Source organism: Mandrillus leucophaeus, unplaced genomic scaffold (genome assembly GCF_000951045.1).
Source record: "Mandrillus leucophaeus isolate KB7577 unplaced genomic scaffold, Mleu.le_1.0 Scaffold154, whole genome shotgun sequence".
In the NCBI taxonomy this organism is placed as follows: domain Eukaryota; kingdom Metazoa; phylum Chordata; class Mammalia; order Primates; family Cercopithecidae; genus Mandrillus; species Mandrillus leucophaeus.
Genome location: NW_012101521.1, coordinates 3,674,441 through 3,699,252, shown reverse-complemented (window position 1 = coordinate 3,699,252; position 24,812 = coordinate 3,674,441). Strand labels below are relative to the sequence as shown.

The 24,812-nt window shown below is 39.4% G+C and overlaps 1 protein-coding gene across 1 annotated transcript in view; it reads left to right on the top strand.

Annotated features, from left to right (window-relative positions):
• The window catches only part of TTC28 (tetratricopeptide repeat domain 28), a 178,195-nt gene that overhangs the window by 77,638 nt on the left and 75,745 nt on the right, over positions 1-24,812 (top strand). The gene's annotated exons all lie outside the window — the stretch shown is intronic.

Here is a 24,812-nt window from a genome sequence, read left to right as displayed (position 1 = left end):
TTTGTTATAAACAAATTATAATGAGTCTGTTTGTACTATAGCTGAACACCTATTTGAGAGAGTAATTTAGTACCAGTGACAGGATATGTGCACAGATCTGTGAGCTGAGGGGTGAGGTGAAAGGAGCTGAACTCTCAAATGTGAAGAATAGATAAAGGAACTGCTTTTTGCAAAGGTTGTAAAAGGTATAAGCTTATGGAAACATTTTATCATAATGATTGACTATTTTACATATGAAAAAATAATTTCCACAAGCACCCTGCTTCTAGGGGAAATCAAAGGAAGAGGGTACCTTAGAGCTGGGTTGTAACCAGATTTCCCAGGCATCTCCGTTCTCCATCCAGTGATTACCAAGAATCCAGAAGATCTGTGTGTCAGAGAATCTGCTGTGTTAGCTTGTATCAGGTCCCAAGAATCTCTGCTCATCTCCTGAATGATTTCATTTGTAATCATGAAAATCCTTAGGTAATTCTGTGATTTATTTAGAGATGCTTCACCCAGATTTCCAAGTATGTGGTGGGTGCTGCCAGCAGCTGGACTGATCTTTGGGATGCTTATTAAGTTGGTGAAGAAAGAGTTAGTTGAAAAATAATTATTGAATAATGTAATGTCAATATTGGAAGGGGCTGTAGTAGTCATCTAGTCCAACCCCTTTATTTAACAGAAGTTAACACTGAAATAGGACTTGCTGACAGCCAAGTTAATGTCAGAGCCAGGATCAAAACAGTCTAGATCTCACCCAGACTTCCAGGCCAGTGCTTGTTCTGTTTCTGATTTTCAAAATTAATATCATATTTTGAGAAAATAGCCAAATATAAGAATTTCATTTCTAGCTTCTGTTTTTATGAAGTAGGAACAGGCTTTAGCCACATGCACACGTGCTTCTCTTATTTATCCTATGACTGCTGTGCATCCTGAAGTATCCCCATCCTTAACAACCCAGGCAACAGTTTGGCAATTACAGGAGTTGACAGGGTGGTAACTCCCAAGAACTTGGAAGTAAGACTGCCCTCTGAGATTGAAATTATAAATGACCATAATGAACTAGGTTAGGCATTAGACCAGAGGTATACAAAGCTGCTTCAGCAGACAGAAATTCAGGCCAGTGTGATTAGACTATAACCTGACCAAAGGTATTACATGTCCCAAGTGAGAGTTAGAGGGGCATGATTGGCCAGCAATAGAAACCCAAAAGTAGGAGAGCCAGCAGGGCAGGCTTTGGCAGTGTTCATTTCTAACACTATCAAAAGTAGAGAAAATCTTGGTTTAGGAACACAAAGTCCCATCGAAAAGGCTGACCCCATGGTGGACATGCAGTTGCCATGTTCTCTTAGTCCCCCCACTGTCCCTCCTTCCACAAGTATTTTGAGTGCTCACTCTGTGTAAGGTACTATGCTAGAGATCAAGGATCCTGATGAAAAAGCAGACATAGCCCCTACTATCCCAAAACTGAGGGGCAAGCTCTGAAGTGTGGCCTTCTAAGTTTGAAAACCTGATTGATGTTGCTAACATGCCCAAAGAGGGTTTGCCTCTTGGGAGTGAACTTTCTTTAACCAAGCTCAAAGAAAGTTGTACAAACTAGAATGCCAGGTATTATGTACATTCTCTATCTGCAAGTATATTTACATGAGAAACCAAATGATAGTTAGAAAGGTTGACAAGAAGCATGGGACCTGACCAAGGGAAGGCAGGAGAACCATCTGAGAGATCTTCTCCACCAAGGGCTGCTGAAGACCTTTGTGTATACTGCCTGGGGTAACCTTTGGCAGTTTAATTCTCCTCATCCTCTGAGCTCAGTTCAAATATTCCCTCCTTAAGGAAGCCTCTACAACTCCCAACATAGGTTTCCCTACCCCTTATGCCCATTTGTACATTCTCATTATACCCAACATTTTCATGTAAGCACTTACTACAATTTTAATTGAAAGGTTTTATATACTCTCTTGTTTACTCTTTTTCATTTCTGTGAGAACAGGGGCTATGTCTGCCTTATTCATCAGGATCCCTAATCTTTAGTATAGTACCTTATAGAGTGAGCACTCAAATACTTATGGGAGGAGGGACAGCAGGGATCTAAGAGAGCACGGTGACCACATGTCCACCATGGGGTCAGCCTTGCCGATGGGACTTTGTGTCCCTAAGCCAAGATTCTCCCTCCTTTTGATAGTGTTAGAAATGGGTACTGCCAGAGTCTGCCCTCCTAGCTTTCCCTTTTTTGTGTTTCTACTGCTGGCCACCAAGATTCTAAAGGTACTTGAGTGTATGACACCTGCCATTTGAAACCTCTGCATACATGAAGGTGGCCTCTCCCTTCTGGCAATGTGGGGGCCACATCGAAGTCATCTCAGTCTAAACCAAACATTCATGGGGCTCAGCCTGCATGAAAATGTAAATTTTACCTAATTCGAATTTCCAGATATCTAGATTAAAATTCACCAGGAGAAAGAAGAGGATTACCCTTGGTCTCACTCTTCCATGCTCCTCACTGGATGTCATGGTTGAACTTTAAATACCTGTGTCTAAGCAGTTCTTTTCTAAGATGCTGGAGGTTGAGTAATTCTGTTTCCAGGTGCCTTTTGAATTTAAAAATGTCTTTTGAGTTATAGTTCATCTCTTTATCAATGGTAGAGAGACAGGAAAGACTGCAGCTTGCTTGTGTTTCCCATGTTAACCATTTCCCCTCTTCTCTATACAGAGAGCTTACAAGTTCTTATGAGTCCTTAGGATCTCCAGCAGGTTATGTGGCTTGACATTCGGCATCACTTTGTTGGGCTGCCCTCAGTGGCCTAGATCTTCCCCTTAGACTGCTAGAAATAAGGTTTTTCCTATTGCTTCGGAGTAGTCTTGTTAGAGATTTGTTCGTATTTTGTGAGCTTAAACTCATATTGTTGATTATAATATTAAAATTAAACTCTTTATTGGCGTGGTTTGAATTTACTGGAATGGAGTGTTTGTGAGAGCAATTTGTATCTCCTAGTTTCATGAAAACAGTAAGAAAATTTCATTGAAGTATTATTTTTCATCTATAAATTTAGTAAATATTTTTTAAAACCGTAATGCTCAGTGAGAGTAAGGATGCAGTGAATGACCTGGCTCATATCGTAGGGATATACCTTGATTTTGCATTTCTAAAAACAAATTGCCAATAGTGTAAAAAATCTTTGTACATGTTTATGCCCTTTGATCTCAAAATTATTTATTTTAGAAATGGAGCAAAGATCTGTACATACTAGTATCTGTCCTAAGTTTATATATTATAGAAGACATTGAAAACAAACCAAATATACAACAATAATTAAATTACAAATTATTTTATATCTATTCAATATGCTATGTTGCAATTAAAATTATGTTTACAAAGAATTTTAATCAAATAGCCAAATGTTTAATCACATAGACAAAATATTAAGTGAAAAAATAGGATATAGAATTACTGTGTATAGTATAATTTAAATTTTGTCGTACAAAATATGGGTATGAAAAGAAAAATTCTTGGAAAGAGACTAGGCTATATTTTAGTGGTGATTATAAATGAATGGTGGAATTATGGATGCTTGTTATTTTATTTTACAATTAGGCATGTAGTACTTTTAAATGAGAAATAAATAGCCATGAATAAACAATTCTGTCATATCAAAGGGAGAAAGAAAACCTTTTTGTAATTTGGCTTTACAGAGAATAAAACCCCAGTGTCAGAGCCTGTCACCATGATCTAGTGCTAGGAAGGAATTCTGGTTTTATTTTCCATTCTTGTCTCTTGGTGAATACTGTATTTCAACCACTAGGCCTTCTTCTCTGCTCTCTAAATGTACCCTGTAATTTCTGTCTCTCTACTGTAGCTCAGGGGTCTCTGAGCTCTGGATCTGTATATGTAGCTGTCAATAAACATCTATGTCTGGATATCTTCCAGGCAGCTCTGGTCTAAAACACCTAAAGCCTAACTCTTTAATGTCCCCATTTCTACTTTAATCTTTATCCTGATTCCTACACCATCATATAACTAGTTGCTTAAGACAAAAGAAATGAATCATCATCCATTATTTTCTCTTTCCCTCATTCTAATCAATTTATCTCGCAGATTTGTAGAAATATATTTCTGTAAAATACATTTTGAATGACCTACCAAGACTGAATTATGAAGAAATAAAATATCTAAACAGATCTATAACTAGTGAGAAGATTAAATCAGTAACCAATAACCTCCCAATAAAGAAAAGTTTGGGACTAGATGTATTCACTGGGGAATTCTACTAGACATTTAAGGAAGAATTAACACCAATCCTTTTCAAATTCTTTTTTAAAATTAAAGAGTAAAGAATGTTACTTTTTTTTTTTTTTGCCAAAATCAGGCAAAGATACCACAAGTAAAACAATTGTAGATCAATATTTATCATAAAAAATTAATGCAAAAATCCTCAAAAAATACTAGCAAACTGAATTCAATAATACATTAAAAGGATTCTGTACCATGACTGTGTGGGATTTACTCTTGGAATGTAAGGATGGTTCACCTATGAATATCAATCAGCATAATACACCACATTAACAGAATGAAGGACAAAAAACACATGATCATTTGAGTTGATGCAGAAAAGCATTTGACAAAATTTAACACCCTTTCGTGATAAAAACCATACTGCAAGCTAGTAAAAGGAAATTACCTCAACATAGTGAAGGCCATATATGAAGAATCCACAGCTAACATCATACTAAGGGGCAATAATTTGAAAATATTTCATGTAAGACTAGGAACAAGGCAAGGATGCCTTCTTTTGTCGTATCTCCAATACAGTAGTGGAAGTACTAGCCAGAGCAGTTAAATAAGGAAAGGAAATAAATATCCAAATTGAAAAGGAAAGAGTAAAATTATCTGTGTTCAGAGATGACATGATCTTATATGTAGAAAACTCAAAAGATTCTACCAAAAAACGATTAAAGCTAACAAACAAATTTAGTAAATCTGCAGGATATGAAATCAATGAACAAAAATCAAGTGTGTTTCTATACACTAACAGTGAAAAATCTGAAGAGGAAATTCAGAAAACAATCCCACTTACCAAAGCATCAAAAAGAACAAAATACTCAGGAATAAACTTAACCAAGGAAGGGAAAGATCCATATACAGAAAATTACAAACATTTCTGAAAGAAATTAAGACACAAATAAATGGGAAGATATCCTATGATCATGGACTACAAGAGTTAATCCTGTTAAAAAGCATCCATAGTATCCAAAGTGATCTACAGATTCAGGGTAATCCCTAGCAAAATCCTAGTGGCAGCTGGGCTCAGTGGCTCACGCCTGTAATCCCGGCACTTTGGGAGGCCAAGGCGGGTGGATCGTCTGAATTCAGTCAGGAGTTCCAGACCAGCCTGGCCAACATGGTGAAACCTCATCTCTACTAAATATGCAAAATTAGCTGGGCTTGGTGGCGCATGCCTGTAATCCCAGCTACTCAGGAGGCTAAAGGGGAAGAATCACTTGAACCCAGGAGGCAGAGGTTGCAGTGAGCCAAGATCACGTCACTGCACTCCAACCTAGGCAATAGAGTGAGGCTCCATCTGAAAAAGAAAAAAACCTAGTGGCATACTTTCACAGAAAGAGAAAAAAATTCTAAAATTCATTTGGAATCTCAGAGGACCCCACATAGCTAAGGCAATCTTAAGGAAAAAAAATAAAGCTGGAGGCGTCATACTTCCTGATTTCAAAATATTATTACAATTAGCGGGGTGTGGTGGCATGCGCCTGTAATCCCAGCTACTTGGGGGAATGAGGCGTGAGAATCGCTTGAAGCTGGAAGGAAGAGGTTGCAGTGAGCCAAGATCGTGCCACCGCACTCCAGCCTGGGCAACAGAGACTTTATCTCCAAAAAATATATATGTCCATATATATGCACATATATATGTATTTATGTATGTCCATCTTATATATAATTGTATTATATAAATATATATGTACATATGTGTATTTCTTTGTTACAGTTTTCAAAACAATATGATACTGATATAAAGACAAACATATAAACCAATGAAATAGAATGAATAACCCAGAAACAAACCCTTATGTGTATGTCAAATGATCTTCCACAAAGGCAACACAATGGGGAGAGAACAATTTCGTCAATAAATGGTGTTAGGAAAAGTGGATATCCACATGCAAAAGGAAAAACGTTGGACCCTTATTTATACAACATACAAAAATTAACTCAAAATGGATTAAAGACCTAAACATAAGACCTGAAAGTATAAAACTCCTAGAAGAAAACATAGAGGAAAAGCTACTTGACATTGAACTTGGCAATGGTTATTGGTATGATACCAAAAGCACAGGCAACAAAGGAAAAATAGAGAAAGAAGACCACTTCAAACTTCTTAAAAACTTCTGTGCTGCAAAGGAAGTAACATTGTGAAAAGGCAACCTATGAATGGGAGAAATTATTTGCAAACCATGTATCTGATAATATCCAGAATATATAAAAACTCCTACAACTTAACAACAAAATCCAATTTAAAAATGGGCAAAGGACCTAAGTAGACATTTCTTCAGAGGTATACAAATGAACAACAAGCATATGTAAAGATGTTCAACATTACTAATCATCAGCAAAATGCAAATCAACAGCATAATGAGAAACCTTTTTCCTCATTAGGATGGTCACTTTCAAAAAAATAGAAAATAACCAGTGTTGGCCGGGATGTGGAAAAATTGGAACCCTTGTGCATTGTTGGTGGGAATGTAAAATAGTGCAGCTACTATAGAAAACAGTATGGACATTCCTCAAAAAATTAAAAATAGAATTTAGTATACAATACAGCACTCCCATTACTGGGTATATACAAAAGAATTGAAACCATGATCTCAGAGATATTGGCACACCCATATTCATTGCAGTACTACTCATAATAGCCAGGGGGTAGGAGCAACCTAAAAGTCCACCTATGGATAAACAGATTTTTAAAATGTGGTGTATACAATGGAATATTACTCAGCCTTATAAAAGAAGAAAATCGGCTGGGCATGGTGGCTCGTGCCTGTAATCTCCGCACTTTGAGAGGCCTAGGCAGGAGGATCGCTTGAGCCCATGAGTTCCTGACTTCCCTGGGCAACACAGTGAGACCCTGTCTCTACAAAAAAAATTTTTTAAACTAGCCAGATGCAGTGGTGCACCTATAGTACCAGCTACTCAGGAGGCTAAGGTAGGGGGGTCATGAGTGCGGGAGGTCGAGGCTATAGTGAGCCGTGATTGTGCCACTGTACACCAGCCTAGGTGATAGAGCGAGACTCTATCAGGGGGAAGAAAAGGAAGAAGAGAATCCTGTCACATGCTACAACATGGATGAATTTTGAGGTCATTATACTAAGTTAAATAAGCCAATCACAAAAGACAAATACTACATGATTTCATTTAGTAATATTTGTCTTTTTGTGTGTGATTGGCTTATTTCACAATAAGGTATCTGAAGTAGCCAAGCTCTTAGAAACAGGAACTACAATGGTAGTCCTCAGGGATGGGTAGGAGGAGTAAAGGGGAGTTGTTTAATGGATATAGGGTTTCAGTTTTATAAGATGAAAAATTTCTCAAGATTTGTTGCACACAAGATACATATAGTTAACACTACCATATACTTAAAATGGTTATGAGAATAAATTTTATGTTATGTTTTTTACCAAAAATTTTTAAAGTATTTTAAAAATACATATTTAATCAATCCACTTTTGTCTCCACTGCTACGTGTACAGTGCAGGTCACCATCATCTCTATCCTAAACCACTGCTACCACTTCCTGTCTGATCTCTCTTCTCCCTCTCCCTCTCATGGCTTTCCAAACCCATTCGCTAGAGTGGTGGTCTTTCAAAGATGTATTTGGGATTCTGTTTCCTTGCCCTTCTACCCACCACAAAGCTCGCCAAACACACTTCAATGTCTTCAGAGTTTCTGATGGTCTTTAGACTCCAGCTCACTTTCCTTATGCTGACCTATATGCCTGTGTGATCTAGCCTCTACCCACCCTTCAACAGCACTTATAATCCTTCTTCAACTTGGCATTTCCATGTGACCCCTGGCCTCCTTTCACCTCCTAGTTTACACCAAGGGCTTTCCCACCTTACAGTTATCCACGTGCTCTTCCTTTTCTCAGTAAAGTTCTGCCCCCTGCTCTTGGTGTGGCTGGTTCCTTTCATCCTTCAAATTCCTACCTTCTCAGAAAAGCCTTTCAGAAGCTCCGTTGTTAGTTTCATTCACCTCTTTGTGTTCCCTGTCTCTAGGGCAGCTCTGGAACATAGTAGATGCTTAAGAAATGTTTGCATGAACAACTGACTAGTTCTCCAAATGAAGTGCTTCTCCCTTCTGCCTGAACTTTTTTTATGGACTATATTTTCCTGTGATAGTCTAATCACCCTTTGGAGTTCTGTTTATATTTCACACTGCTTTCATCAGAATTATTCCCATCCTTGTTGGTCCACATCAGGTCTTTGCTCCCCTCTGTGTACCTAATAATAGCACTTATTTTGTTTTTTCCAGTTTTATATTTATGTAGTTTGTATACCTTTCCAAGCAGATGGTGACGCCCTAGAGGGTAGGTGCTGTGTCCTCCTTTCTGAATTCTCACTAACACAGTACCTGACTCATGGTTAGACATCAGTAAGTTTGAAATTTAGTCACCAGAAGATGTTCTGTAAGCAGACTCCATTTATGCTGGGCTAGTGTTTGTAAAATGCACTGCGCCCCTAGAAACTGAGTCTCTGTGCCTTGGGGGACACCTTTATTCAGTTACCCGCAGCCTAGCCTTGGTGTCCTTGTTATTCTGCAGACTGTTTTTGCTCTCCTTAATGGCATCTTGCTGCTGAAAGGAAGTAAAATGCTACAAAGGAGTTTCTGAAAATGGATTTAAAAATAAAATAAGTGCTTTTATTAAGTGTTTAATAAGAACTTCCAGTCACTTCCTCCCAGATCAAAAGAGGCGTAGATTGAAACCACTGTATAGAACATAAGCCTCCCATAAGGGAGATGTTATGAATTTCAAAACACATCTTCAGTTTTTAATTCTGATACTTAGCCAGCATCTTGCAGTATGTAAATTGTTCCCTGGCCTCCTAGAACGGTACAGTGGCACTTTAGGGAATCTAAGACTGGGTAGGGCTTTGTTCAGTAGTAGGTCAGGTCTGGAAGGAGCACTCCCAAGGGGTTTTTAACAAATTGCAATTGTAGACTGCCCTTTTAATGGGGTAAATGTTCCTTCATTGTAAAAGAATATTAAACCTTGATAAACTATAGCTGTTAACGTTTTTTCCCTTTTGGTGTTTTTCTATATTTACAAATTTTCTACAGTGAAAGTTATGTTTGTAATCAAATACATTTTCTTATTTCAAAATCCTGATTAATTTAGATTATACTTGTTCATAATGCTGATAACTCCATTGATTCTACACTGATAACAAGTGGCAAATATTAACAAGTCTGACAATATCAAGTATTGGACGGTCAAATGACTGGTGGGAGAGTAAATTGGCATAACCACATCAGAAGAAGCTTGTCATGACCATCTAAAGTTGAATATTAGCCAGGTGAGGTGGCTCATACCTGTAATCCCAGCACTTTAGGAGGTTGAAGTGGTAGGATCACTTGAGCCCAGGAGTTTGAGGCTGCAGTGAGCTATGATTACACCATTACATTCCAACCTGGATGACAGAATGAGATCCTGACTCAGTAAATAAATAAATAGATCACATATGTACATACCCTTTACACTTGGGTGTAATATCCAAGAGACAGTCTTATGCATGAACAAGAATCTTCAAAGCTGCACTGTAAACAATAGCAAAATTCTGGAAACAACCCACATGTAGTGAGAGAGTAGATGAATAAATAGAGGTGCAATCCTAAAATGGACTGTTAGGTTTCAGCAACAAATGAGCCACTGTGAACCCTAAGATAGTGGCTACATAATAGAACTATAATAATAAGTGAAAAAGTAAATTCTAAAACATTACCTACAGGATGACATCTTTTTAATAGTTAAAGACAAAAATAAAAATATACTTTTCAGAATACAGAAAGATGCAACAAAACCTGTATAGAAAGGACAACCAGGGAGTGATTGCTGTGGGATTAGGGATGGGACCTACCTCAGGCTAGGAATGGACTCACTGGGAAGTAACAAATGATTAGAGGTATGTTATTCTCAAGATCCTGGCTTTTGTTTTGGGTAATGGTTTTGTGCATGTTTATTACATTATTTAAAATTACAAAATAAATAAATGAAAGCAGCGATGTGGTGGCACACACCTGAAGTCCCAGCTACTTGCAAGGCTAAGGTGAGAGGGTCACTTGAACCCAGGAGTTTGGGGCTGCAGTGAGCTATGGTTGTGCCACTGCACTCCAGCCTGGGCAACAGAATGAGACCCCGTCTCTGAATGAATGAAAAAATGAATGCATGAATGAATACAGACTGTGCATGATGGAAAAGTGTCACAATCCAAAGATTACGTATGATTAATACAATTCCAGAGAGATTCCCTTTTACCCCCCTACTTCAGCTCCCCAAAAAGAGAGAAGACAGGGGTTTTTAAGCAAATGAATTACAAAAGCAGGATTGCAACTCATCTTTAATATATCGATGTAAATGAACAGTTGATAGACTGATTCAAATCATTTCTATCTGTTCTTTAAAGCAGTCCCCATGCACTGGTGACTATGCCATTGCTGCATCATTAGCCTCATTCAATGTGCAGTAGGTCTTTGAACATTTAAAATTGTCATTATAAGTATTTCTAATTAAGGATTTTTGCTAATTGAGACTGACCTCCCAATTCATCCAAATTGGTAAGGTTTACTTTACAAGACAAATGTTTTTTCTTACCCCCAATCCTTTCCAGAACTCTGTGGAGAAAAGGTAGATAGAATATATTTTGGCACTTATTTTATTCCTTAAAACAAAGAGTTTCCAATTTCATTCTAAACGAGGGTACTGCCATCTTGAAAATATTTTATGAGCATGTAGTCTGTGCCAGGGCTGATGCTGGGCCTGGAGATATATGCATAAATAATAGCTGGAATTCTTGGCCTTACAGTAGCTCATGGTGTGGAGCATGCAACAAACGTGTAAATTATTAATCTACCACGTGAGAACTGCTCTGATAAAGGTCGGAACAAAGAGGGCTGTGCCTCGCTCTGCCTACTTGGGGAGTGAGGCAGTGATTCAAGAGGCTTCCAAGGAGGTGACATTTTAACTGGGCCCTAAAGGGTAGGGGGAGAAAAGCCATTCCAGGCAGAGGAGTTTCTCACCAGGCAAGGGCATGGAGGAAAGAAAGGGTCCAGACATTCCAGATGTTGAATGGTGTTTGCAGGAGGAAGATAGTCTGTCCTTTGCTGCAGGGATTGTAGCTTGCTACATCACAGTTCCCCAGCTTCTGCTTCCTGATGCTCACCCCTTTCTTGTAAGATCCAAAGTTGAGCTCCTTCTCAAATAGGATGGGATTTCCTGGCTGAGTCTCTGTGTTCTGTCTTGTTGTGGCCTCCTCTCCTATCGTGGCTGGCTTCCAAAAGGCAGGCATAGCCTTACCTGTGAAGCAACTCACTCAGGCTCAGCTATATCTGCTTGAAGAAAAAAAAAAAGTTGATGCCACATTAGGGACTAGAGCACTAAAGAGACGCAGTTGCAGGAATGAGTGGGACACACTATAGACTCGTCTTGTGCTCCTGATTCTTGAATTTCTACTCCTGAAAGACTGAGAACAAAATGAGTTCAGAAGGCTTTTGTAGGCTTCTTAGCGTAAGTCAGCAGCTTAACAAGAGGATAATTATAGTTGGTCTTCTTGAATAACCTCTGAAATAGCCTAAATGTAATCTCCTTTTATATTTCTTGTGACCTTTTTTATTTTAATTTGATTGATTGATTGATTGAGACAGAGTATCTCTCTGTTACTCAGGCTGCAGTGCATTAGTGCAATCTTGGCTCACTGAAACCTCTGCTTCCAGGTTCAAGCGATTCTCGTGCCTCAGCTGGGATTATAGGCGTGCACCACCACACTCAGCTGATTTTTGTATTTTAAGTAGAGACAGGGTTTCACCATGTTGGCCAGGCTGGTCTCGAACTCCTGACCTTAGGTGATCCACCTGCCTTTGCCTCCCAAAGTGCTGTGATTACAGGCGTGAGTCACCACATCTGGCCTCATGACCTTTTTCAAAAGCAGAACTCGAAATTGCTAGGTGTGAATTATCCCATTGTACATGGGAGGGATAATCTGGTGAATGGTAGTGTCAGCCCAAAGACAAAAAACAGACCACATTGATGTGGGGAAAAGTGTCATGAGCCTCTCACTGGCAAATATGAGGGCTTGGAATTCAGAATGACCTAGGCTGTCTTGTACCAGGGCCTGACACTTCTGCACCTGTGCTATAGGGCAGGGACCAATCTGTCAGGTGCTCTGAACACCTGCCAGAGGCACTGTTGAACACCAGACATTTCTTCTTTTATCTCTTGTTCCAAATCCTTTATTCATGGTCCCAAAGCTTGGGATGGCATTCCTGTTAGAACAGGAGCTGGAGGGAGAAGGGGCAGGGTGGGATTCTGAATCTGTTGATTAATTCAGACATTCAGTCCTTCCCTCTTGGTTCCATGTCAGCTGCTAGCTGGATGTTGCTACAACCAATTCTGTAAAAATCATTTGAACTTATCAAATCTCAATATCCCTTACTTTGTGTATCTTGCACTTTACCCCAGGACAAGATAAAAAAAATTCCTCAGTCTTTTTTTATGTGGTTGATTTTATAAAACTTTATGTAACAATCGATATTTAAGATATTTAACGTGTAAATCTTGACTTCTCTGGCTTTAGGAAAATAACCCTAGTATATAGTCACCAAGTTCCTCTTTGAACTGGTTGAAATAGGCTTTGTTTTTCATCTTGCTTGTACTTTTATGATTTGAGCACAGTAATAAGGAGGCCCAGAGGGTGCCATCCATGAAGGAGCACATTTAACTGTGTCAGACCCACAACTCACACAGTACTGTCCAGGTTTTCCTCCAGTAATGCCAGGCAGCATGCCAGAGTTTCAGAGACATTTAACCACAAGCATGTATTTCTTGTTCTGGGTCTGTGGGTAAACTGGGGTGGTTCTGTTTTTTATACTGCCTGTTAAGTTTAAGTCAGCTCCTTCTGTGTCCACAAGTCGAGATGGTAAAAGTTAAGATTGCAAGAGACAAAGGGAAATAAAGAGACACATTTCAAGCCTCGCTTACCTCTTGTCCATTCACATTTCATTGGCTAAAGCGAATCTCATATCAAGCCCAACATAAGTAGGGCAGAGAATATATTCCTCCCACAGGAGTGGATGTGTGCTGAACAATGATCCAGTTTCCCACTCACACCCACTATTTCCAGAGACCTGGAGAAAGAGAATGATGATCTCTCAGGCTTCACGCTCCTTGTTTCCTTCAGTGTCTGATGGCTGACCATTTTCTTGCTTATATCTTTCTTCCCTTAACATAGCACACACCTCTGTGTTGGTGAGCATCTGCAAGAACTCCTCCATCTTCTTCCGTGGCTTCTCATCTTCCTTTTGCTCCAAAACTGTGGGCATTCTTGGTTAATGGACATTCCTTTAGAAACTTGTTCTATCCCAAGGACACAGATATATGTCCTTGGCTCAGTGTCTCTCTTGATTTCTAAGCTTGACTTCCCCCTGGAATTCACCTCAAACTCAGCCTATCCAAAATCAGACCTTTTCTCATGCAGTTCCTCAATCAGGTGCATATTTATTCCCATTTATTTAAAAGCCTCCATCTTTCCCTCTCAATTTCCTTAGTTTTGAGGCTTTTGAATCATTTGTCCTTAAATCTCCCTTTCATTTATTGCTGTTGATTTAATCAGTCACTAACCTCTGTTTGATATTACCCATTTGCTTCTAGAATCACCCCTTCTTTTCTCCCACACCAGGCTGGACTTTTATGATAACATGCCCACAGGACTAGCCTGGCCACCTGCCTCCTATCTTCTCCATCAGTGCTTCTGGCTTCCTGCTACTTAAGGCATTTTCTAAGAGGTCACTGTCATCCGAGTACTCCTGCACACATCAGCCACAGAGAAGGATGGTGACAGAGGAGTGCCTGGAGATGAAGTTGGCTATGAGGCCCCATTGTATGTCCCACTGTATCTCCTGGTGTCAACCCTCTGTTCCAACAGGAGCCGGCTTCCCCCTGCTACCTCTGCACCATGCACATTCTAGTAAGCTTGCAATTACTTTCTTCTGATAGCATGGGATCCCCTGGAGTTCTATTCCCTGGGGCATCGTTTTTCCTAGATGTCTTCAGTATGCATTGAAGCCTGAAATTGCTTACACAGGTGAGTAAGAGCCAAAAATGGGGGCCAAACTGGTTGAAGTGGAGGATACCTGCTGTGGAGCAGACCCACCCATGTTTGCCCACTTTCTCTACCTCCCTACCAGGATTTGGAAGAGTCTGGGTATGCAATACATAGCACCCTAATGGATCCTTATTGGTTAACTAGTTCAATAATACAGATGGACAGTTGAACTCAGTCCCATTGATGAATGTCCCTGCAGGCCAGATGACGACTTAGCAGTGATCATGCCTAATGTCTGCATTTCAAGCTCCTGGCCATGCCTAGTACACAAGAAGCCTCCATGAATGTTTACCGAATGAGTGGATGAGCAAAGGTGTGAGAGAACAAACTACTGGGGGCTGATAGAATAAACCACACCTTCTCTTGCACACACGGTCAACATAGCATCATTAATGTGTGGTTAGCCCGTCATCATCTACAAGACAAAGCATGACTCAGTGATAACATGCATTTCATAGTTATTTCTTACATTTCTCTAGCCTTTTCCTACCCACTTCCACTCCTGTGAAGTGCCATGAACATGTAATATCGTCTGGGACGATCAAAGAGGTAGACTTATCCAGATCAGGTGGTTAATGACAGACCTTGAGCTAACATCCACATCTCAAAACCTGACCCCAAGGCCAGCTTATGAAACTCTTCTGATTCCCAGTAACACATTAAGACTCATTACATTAAGTAATGAGATGTTCTTTCCTAGCTTTTGATAGACTTATGCTAATGCAGTGAGGAGTTACTGCTAATAAGCAGGGAGAGACAGAATTGATTTAAGGATCTGTCACTTCCAAAAATATGCTGGCTGGTGGAGACAAAGTTGTCATTGCAAACTTGTCTTTTTCTTAATTTTTGTGTGTGCCTCCTGCCAGTTAGAGATGTCAGGAGATAACACATCATTTTCTGGCGGCCTTAATAAAAGATTCCTGCTTTTAGAAAAGACTGACTACCTTTCCCACCTTTGGATTTGGCCCCCAGCTGTCCAGCACTCATTCTCCTCCCATGCCCTGACACCAGGGCCTTCTCAAGTGTGTTACTCATAGAGGCTTTAGTTCTTTTGCTGCTCCCTCACCTGTCTCATAGTTGGATCGAGTAGCAATGGATGCGAGTAGCAATGGATGCTTGCAGCTAAAGCCCAAAGTTAGGTTGACATACTGTGCTCTCAAAAGAATATAGCTATGGGATAGCTTGAAAATTACACTGTAAGTTAGTATGTATGTTTATTAATTTAGACTTAATAGGTTGAACCTGTGTCACATATATTGATTATCACCTCAAGGTTAGACAAAGCTTTTCGTGATAAAGATGAAATGGAATGACTGAATGACACAGAACATTGATTTTCTTTCCTTCAGATATTATCCACTTTAAACTATCTCTTATTTCGTTTAGACTTGCCTCTTTTTACCACCATGCCCAACTAATGTTTGTATTTTTTTGTAGAGATGGGATTTCACCATGTTCCCCAGGCTGGTCTCAAACTCCTGAGCTCAGGTGATCCACCCACCTCGGCCTCCCAAACTGCTGGAATTACAGGAGTGGGTCACTGCACCCAACCTAGACTTGCCTTTTAATAATGTTTTGGATACCACATCCCTGTTCTCTACAGAAATTTCTTTGGGGTTGTTTTCAAAAAAAGCGATTTGTTAGGCTTGAGTATTCTTACTTTTGTGGGTTTCTGCTATTTTTGTCTATCTCAGCACCTTGTGTCTTTCATTTTTTGGCTGTCCCTAATCACGGTAGTATTTATTATGTAGAGGTTAACTCTGTAATTTCTCGCTCTCCCATTGGACTGGAGGCCCATTTAGGGCAGAGATTGATCTATTCACTTTACATCAGTATAGAACCTGGAATGTAGCTGGGCCTCAGGGGATATTCATTGAATGACTACATGAAGTGGTTCTACCTTTTTTCCCCATATAAGCACTGTTGATTTATAATTGTGTTAAAGCTGAAGCTTAGAAGTTTTCTGATCGTTGCTAGAATGGGTCTGACTATATACAAGTAAAAATACTATTTTTTCCAAAGGAGGATATAGAATGAGCACCCTGGGTTAATACCAGAGTAAAATGGAAAAGAACAAGGGGGGTGTGTGTATGTGTGTGTGTGTGGTGGTGGTGGTGTGTGTGTGTTTGTACAACCTTTCTTTCAATTTAGTGTAGGCTAATGCTTTATTGTATTTTTCTTGTTGTCTGCTTCTTCGTACTTTGGTTCAGTGTTGTGCTTTAAATCCTAGAAATAGAAACTCAGTGGAGCTTATAGTAAGGACTTGGGAATGTGGTGTTTTTGAATGTTAGAAGTGGCTAGGTTGACAAGGGATAGAGAATTTAGTTGGATGAAAATTTCAAGGAGAAAAAAAGCTACTTGTCTAACTTGTCTTTGAAAATGAGTCAAACAGGCAAGAGAATCCAGATTCTATATAATGCTTGTCATTTTGGTTTCCCGTGGCAGACAGAATTTCTCAGTAGATAGACACAGTTTTTATTTCATCTTATGCTAATGAATAATATTAATAAGCCAAGATATATAAGATGCTTTGCTGAGTGCTCTGTTATGCCAAGTTAATGCTCACATTTTAACTCTCACTTCCTATTAGAACCTCTCAGCTTGCTTCTTTTTGGACAGAGAAGAGGGAAATGACCTTTTTGGGCACTTTCCATGTGTCAGACACAGGTGTATGAACTCAGGAGATCATCCTCTGAAGTGCTGATTGTGGCCTCTGTTTTACCTAGCACAAAGTCAAAGCTCAGAACTCTTCAGTGAATTGTCCAAGGATTCATGTTTAATTAAATGATGGAACTAGAATACAAATGTGGGCCTTAAAAAGAACTTATCAAAAACAGAGTGCCAACATGCCTCCTGGGGCTCTGAAATTGCTTTCGAATGATTTTGTTTGAGGAAGAGAAAAAGATCAAGAGAAAATGACTCACTCACTGCCTTTCCAGACTTTTGCTGTCTTTTTGGAGGTTTTGGTAGACTTTTGTCCTCCTCTTCTGGAAACTTCCTTTTGGTCTGTAAGTACTGGGTATTCCCACTGACATCAGCAGTACAATAGAGAAGAGAAAAACGTAGAAATATATACCAGATGAAAAAATAGAGAAATCTTCTGTCACAGTGCAATCTGACGTATCATTTAAATAATGTTACTGTAATGAATTTGAGAGCAAGGGAAATTATTTCTCATTGAGAAATAAAAGTCCTTTGGCTTGGAGAATATTTTCAAAAAATAAATCCTTCATTACCCTGGACAGTTCTTGAAATAAAAATAGTTCGTATCAAGCCACATCATGAAAGAAATAATTAAGCAGTCCTTGAGAATTTACCTATTTTTCTATTCAAACATTAAAGTGATCGTTTAATCTTACATACAATTCCCTGAACTCCCCCTAAGTAATTGCTTTGGTGATTTTAGCTCAACCTTAAAACAGACTTGGATCTGTTGCATATTTGACTTCATTTGAAAGAGAAATGCAATTTTAAAGAAATAGAGACCTCAGAATGTAAACTCCTTGCCCACTGAGACTAAAAAACAGGAAAAAAAGAGATTAAATTGTGGGAGCCCAGAATGGAATGAAGTATCAGCTCTAACAATAAAAATGTCACCTGTTACACATGTGGTTACAGAAAAACCTACCAGGCGTTTTTGCACATAGTACCTCATTTAATCCTTACGGTAGTTCTTTGAGAGAGGCAGGACAACTATGACCCCTCTTTTTGAAACAAGAAAATTGACTTAGGTCACACAGCTAAAGATGGCAGAGTCAGAACTTGAACCCAGGTCTCCAGGTGCCAATCTACTGCTTTTTCCACCAAGCCATTTATCTCTCTTAAGGGGCGAGCATTTACTGTGGATAAGCTCTTATTAGAGCTCTGTCAAGGCTCATGAAAAGTCTTTAATTGTAATGGAATTTTTCCTATGTTTGAGACATGTGGGTGTTGCCTGGAGTTTATAACAGTATTTATAGAAATGGAATCTGACCTGCGATAATGAAGTTCTGAATTATTTGCTGCTGTAAGACTAAATTAGAGATGAGCTAAGTTTAAGTTAATAGTATATGAATAAATTGGTCTACTCAACTTTTACATAGCTTAGGCATGTAGATTCCAGGATAAATCTGAAGCTGCCTAAATCAAAATGGGCTAAGAAGCAGGTAGCAAAGAGGAGATAAATAAAATATCACTTAGTGTGATATAACTCTGCTTAAAAGAACAGCTGGAAAGTGTTTACAATGAAAATATAATGGACAATTTTAAAAGCATTTTTCCGAGTAACTTAGCCTTGTACCCAAATAGAATTTGAAATCTAGTATTCATTCATTTTTAACCCATTTATTCACTTAGCAACTATTTGGTGAATATCTCTGTTGTGCCAGTGGCTGTGATGCGCCCCAAGGATTCAGAGCAAAAACACAGTTCCTTTCCTTGAGGAGCTCGTAGGTTTGTAGATGTCATGAGTAGAGACACTCAGAAATACAAGCATAAGCTTCACAAACATCTAGCATTTGTCTTGTGGTGGGCACCAAGTTTGCTTGCCCCCCAATTTTCCAAATCTTTTATCATTGGAATTTTCAGTATTTCATGTTATAAGAGATATTGCAGTCAGTCTAACTTGCAAGAAACCTAATTATTGAAATATTCATTCAGGAAACATTTGTCAGATGCATACTACATGCCTGGGCCTCTGCTAAGTAGTGGGGCTACAGAGATAAAGCCAATATGTTTCCTGCTATAAGAAGCTCTCACTTTAATAGGAGAGAAAAAATATAAACAAATATGCCCAATCCTGACTGCCACTTACTAGCTGCATGACCTTTAGCAAGCAATTTAATCTCATGGAACTTTTGTAACAATACACATGATACCTGAAAAGCAGGAGGATAGAGCTGGGCATATAAGAAGTCTAATGTAGCTGCTGCCACTGTTGGTTATTATGAGAAAAGTGGAAGGAGGGTTTGGGTTCCCATAGGCACACAGAGGTGGAAGGGGCTACTGGTACTTTGGGGAGGGCTCAGTCAGGAGAGTCTTCCTGGAGAAAGGGCTGCTTGATCTATGCGGGAAGTGCAGTGGGTTTTTGCCCTGCCAAATACAGGTGGAGGAGCAGTACAAGCAAGGTTGGGGGTGCAGTGCCACACTTAGGGAGATGCAGGGAGGAATATCAAGCACACCACTGGAAATAGGCTGGAGAGGTGCCTGGGGACAGACCCCAGGAGGTCACAAAGGGCGTTAGGGGGACGCACTCTGCAGCCAGGGCCAGAAGCGTGGAATAGGCAGGTTTACATTTGAGAAAGACCCCACAGTCCCAAGTTGTCCAGTGAGACACCTCAATATCATTTTGCCTGTTCTGTCTTGGTCTTTTTGGTTAAATATTCCCCATGGTCTGTTATTTTAAGGGGAAAATAAAGAACCATTTTTAAAACCTGCTGGACAGACCAATACTGTATGAGCTCATATATAGACTATAAAAATCTAAGTCATAGAAGAAGAGAGTAGAATGGTGGTAACCAGAGGTTTGGGGGTGGGGGAGATGAGTAGTAGTCAGTCAAAGGAGACAGACTTTGAGTTATATAGGATGAGTGAGTCTAGAGATCTAATGTCCAGCATGGTGAGTATAGTTAACACTGTATCATACACTTGAAATTTGCCAGTGCGGTAAATCTTAAGTGTCCTCCCCGCCCCACACACACACACACACAAATGGTAACTAGGTAAGGTAATTAATGTGTTAATTAACTTGAGTGTGGTAACCATAATCATTTCACAGTATATACATATATCAAAGTATTACATACACTTTGAATATATACAATTTTTATTTGTTAATTATGCCTCAGTAAGGCTGGAAAAAAATAGAGATACCTCTGCCTTAATAAAAAACCCTGGCCAACAGTTAAAAGTCTTGTTGCGTATCTGCCTTTAAGCAAGAAATAATTGTGCGTATGAGGGGGAAGACTCACTTTCTGGTTGTAATGAAAACTACATTTTGGTTTGGTCCAGCAAATGCTATAAGAATATATCAAGTATGAAATATGTACATTTCCTAGTAATGTCTTTGATTGTGTTGGCAGAAAATTACCTAACTGGAATAAATGTTCAGGGAGACAAGGTTTTAGCTGTGCACGGTCCAAGCCAAAATCCCTTCTCTAAACCTTCCTGACATGGACAGAGCCTAACTCATTGGAAGCTTACAGTCTGAAATGGTATAGAACTCTTTCTTTTTTTACTCCATTTTCTATTAGAATTAAAGTTGAATAATTTTGTCATGCTGTCATTCAAAATAAGCAAAAAAGAAAACAAAGTATCTCCTTTTTCTGAAGGGCACCTGAGGCTGTGACACTTTAGCTGTCTTAAGTACTGCAGCAGCAGAGCTGTCAAAGGAGCTTGCTGGCCCTCAGTTTAACCATAGAAAGCATGTTTTCTTAAATTATTTTGGCCTTATAGGGTGTTTTCTTAAATGAAAAATGATCACAGTTAGCATGCCTAACTCTTGTTGGCCTGACCATTTTGTGAAGAATAATAATGTTATTATGGCAGAGCAGTCTGGAAAGAATGTCAGCTCACTTAGGTTAAAGATTATCAGTGACCTCGAAGCATACCCTAAGTCAATGGAGAAAGAAGAGGACTAAGTACGTAGACTGTGAACTGTGGCAGAGTAACCCATACTTTCTTTAGTATCCATGGATTTTCACTTCCTTCTTTGGAAGAATCTCATGTTGGTGGAAAGTATAATTATCCTTGCATATACCACTGTGGGAAGAGAACGTGTGTCCATAATCACTGAAAGGAAATACCCTAGCATGGTAAGAGTCTGTCCTGGCTGACCCAATGAGGTTTTGCAGCTGCTGCCAAGCTGCTATGCAAGGGGCGTGGCCTGGGTGGAATACCAGTGGCATTATTGGTTTCTGGATGCTATAGAGAAAGCCATGCATTCCTATGTATAATGTATCAAAATGATGCATCGATGCACTGATAGCTCTCTAATGTGCATGTACTCATTAACTATTTGCATTTTTTGGTTTTTGAATAAGTGATACTTGCACATGGTCCAAAACTCAAAGGTTCAAAAGAAAAGCATGCTGAAGAGTCTCCCCCCCATCTCTTTTTCTCACCACCTAATTTTCCTCCCTGGAGTTGCCAATGTTACAGTTTCCTGCATACCTTTTCCAAGATAGTCTCACTCATTTAATATGTCTGTCTCCTTGCTTCTTGAGGGCAACAATAGTGTTTGGCAATAAATATGGTAAAACTGCTTTGCCATCTTAGTTCTGAATGTCGAGCTGACACTGAAAGTATGATGTTATTTGGGGGAGGGGTATAATTGGGTCTATCTAACAATAAAATATTGTTATATATGATATTTTGTGGTAGTAAAATATTTTTTATTCCATATCTCATTTTACCTTTATTATAATATAGAAAATAAACAAAAGGAGATACTATTATCCCCTTTCGAGTTTTCCACTCTCTTCTGTCCAGTGGTTCAGGGGTCACCCAGAGATATGGACAGAGTTTACACACAAAATTTGAGTTTTCCACTCTCTAGAAGGGAGTCATAAAACCACACTCGGAAACACAGAATCAGAGAGATCTTAAGTAGGGAGGCCCAGAAGGTTATTTAGGGACTTCATCCAAACCTGAAGTCATCCTTTTCCCTCTGATTTGTGTGTCAGTGATACCAACAGCCTCCCAAGATAACAAACCCACAGACAAGGAGTTCTAGTGCATTCTTTCTATTCCTTCATCTCCAGTTTCCTGAGGGGCAGCCTTGCAAACTAAATTTAACGTGACCATCTGTATTTCACTTTTCCCTCATCCATAGGAAAGTTAATAAGCACATGTCACTTCTTTCATATCCATCCCCTACCGTGTCTGCCTTGCTTATCCTATTTCATATCCCATCAAATACGGGGTTAAAAAAAAGGACACTAAACTAGATTCCTGGACCCCAGTCTTTTTACAGTTCATTTCAACAAACGCTCTGCAGACACAAGAACTCTCCTAAAACACAGCTGTCCTGTTACTCCCCCGATTAAACCTTCATTGACTCATTTCTTCATGGGTCCTCACATCAGCTGTTGCTCGGCTGTCCTGCAGCTGTGCTACTCTTCTCTCCATTCCCTCACATACTAGGTTCACATGCCTACCTCTTGGCTTTTGCTTAGGATAATATCTTCATCCAGATACCTTCCCTCTACAGAGGCATGTGGTAGAAGAGGCCCTGGACTGTGTTATGTGTGTGGATGGGAAGTTGGAGTCAACCTGAGCTGTGCATCCATCACTGATAGAGTGGACAGGTAAAATGTGGTGGATATACGCCATGGCATATTATGCAGCAATGCATATTACAGTGGTTTTACTTATAGTGAAATAAGCTCCTTCTAGGATAACCTTCCCATAAATAACAAAAACTCTGTGGTGGGCGATGGGGCGGTGGGATGCGGGGGTGGGAAATACCAACCACCTGAAAGTCCTAGATCATGAACACAAGGTCCTAAGATTCTGGAGGGGTGTCAAAACATGGAAAAAAGGAATGGCAGAGTGTGTTTCCCATTTTTATGGCTTTTAGCCTAAGGTCTGAACATGACCAATGGCCACATTTGGCATTTAAAGCTCCAATAGAAAACTGCAGCCTTTCTGTTCTGAAGAACCAGATGACAGCATTCAGGACAACCACAGCTTCTGGAAAATGAGGGGGACATGTATATATTGGAATGGAAAGATCTAGAGAGTGGAAAACTCAAATTTTGTGTATAAACTCTGCCCATATCTCTGGCTGAACCCTGAACCACAAATGCACAGGACAGATTCTAGCTAAAGATACAAGAACTAAACTGAGATTTGAGGTACCATTCAAAAAACTGAATTTTCCATTTGAATCCGATCAAGTTAATTGCTTGTTTTGAAAAAAAAATACTCTTTAGAAGAGTATAACAAAATCTACATTATAACCTTTGCAATGTCCAGGTTACACTGCAAATTTATTTCACATATAAAGAACCAGGAAAATGTGATTAATTTTTAAGAGAAGAGTGATACCATTTATGAATGACTCTGATGTTGAAATTAGCAGACAAAAATACTAAAACAATTATAAATATGCTCAATGAACTATGCTCACAATGAATAAAAATATAAGGCATTTTGTCAGAGTAGAACTAGAAACTATAAAAAAGAACACAGTGGAAATTCTAAAACTGAAAATTACAATACCTAAAATTAAAAATTCACTGGATAAGCTTAACAACATAAAGGAAATGACGAAGAAAAGGATGAACTTGTAGATCAACAGAAAGTATCTAATCTTGGGCCAAGTACAGTGGCTTTCGTCTGCATTCTCAGCTACTTAGGAGGCTAGACAGGAGGATCACTTGAGCCCAGGAGTTCAAGGCTACAGTGAGCTATGATGACCTCACTGCATTCTGGCCTAGGTGACAGAGAGAGACCCTGTCTCTAAAAAATAAAAAATAAAATAAAAAGCCAAAATAAAGTAGAATTCTAGAAAATATTCAAATAATTCAAAAAAGATGAAGAGTTAAAAAAAATCCACAGAGCACAACAGAAAATAACAAGATAATAGACCAGATGCAGTGGCTCATGCCTGTAGTTTCAGCACTTTGGGAGGCCAAGGCAGACAGATCATTTGAGATCAAGAGTTCGAGACCACCCTGACCAATATGGTGAAACGCCCGTCTCTACTAAAAATACAAAAATATTAGTTAGGCATGGCGGCACACGCCTGTAATGTCAGTTGCTCAGGAGGCTGAGGCAGGAGAATCTCACTTGAACCCTGGAGGCAGAGGTTGCAGTGAGCCGAGATTGCGCCACTGCACTCCAGCCTAGGTGACAGAGGGAGACTCTGTCTCAAAAAAAAAAAAAAAAGATAGACCTAAAGTTGAGTACTTCCCAGGATACAAAATCAATGTGCAAAAATCACAAGCATTCCTATACACCAGTAATAGACAGAGAGCCAAATCATGAGTGAATCCCCATTCACAGTTGCTTCAAAGAGAATAAAATACCTAGGAAGCCAACTTACAAGGGATGTGAAGGACCTCTTCAAGGAGAACTACAAACCACTGTTCAATGAAATAAAAGAGGACACAAACGAATGGAAGAACATTCCATGCTCATGGATAGGAAGAATCAATATCATGAAAATGGCCATACTGCCCAAGCTAATTTATAGGTTCATTGCTATCCCCATCAAGCTACTACTGACTTTCTTCACAGAATTGGAAAAAACTACTTTAAAAGTTCATATGAAACCAAAAAAGAGCCTGCATAGCCAAGACGATCCTAAGCAAAAAGAACAAACTGGAGTCATCAAGCTACCTGACTTCAAACTATACTGCAAGGCTACAAAACCAAAACAGCATGGTGCTGGTACCAAAACAGAGATATAGACCAATGGAACAGAACAGAGCCCTCAGAAATAACACCACACATCTACAACCATC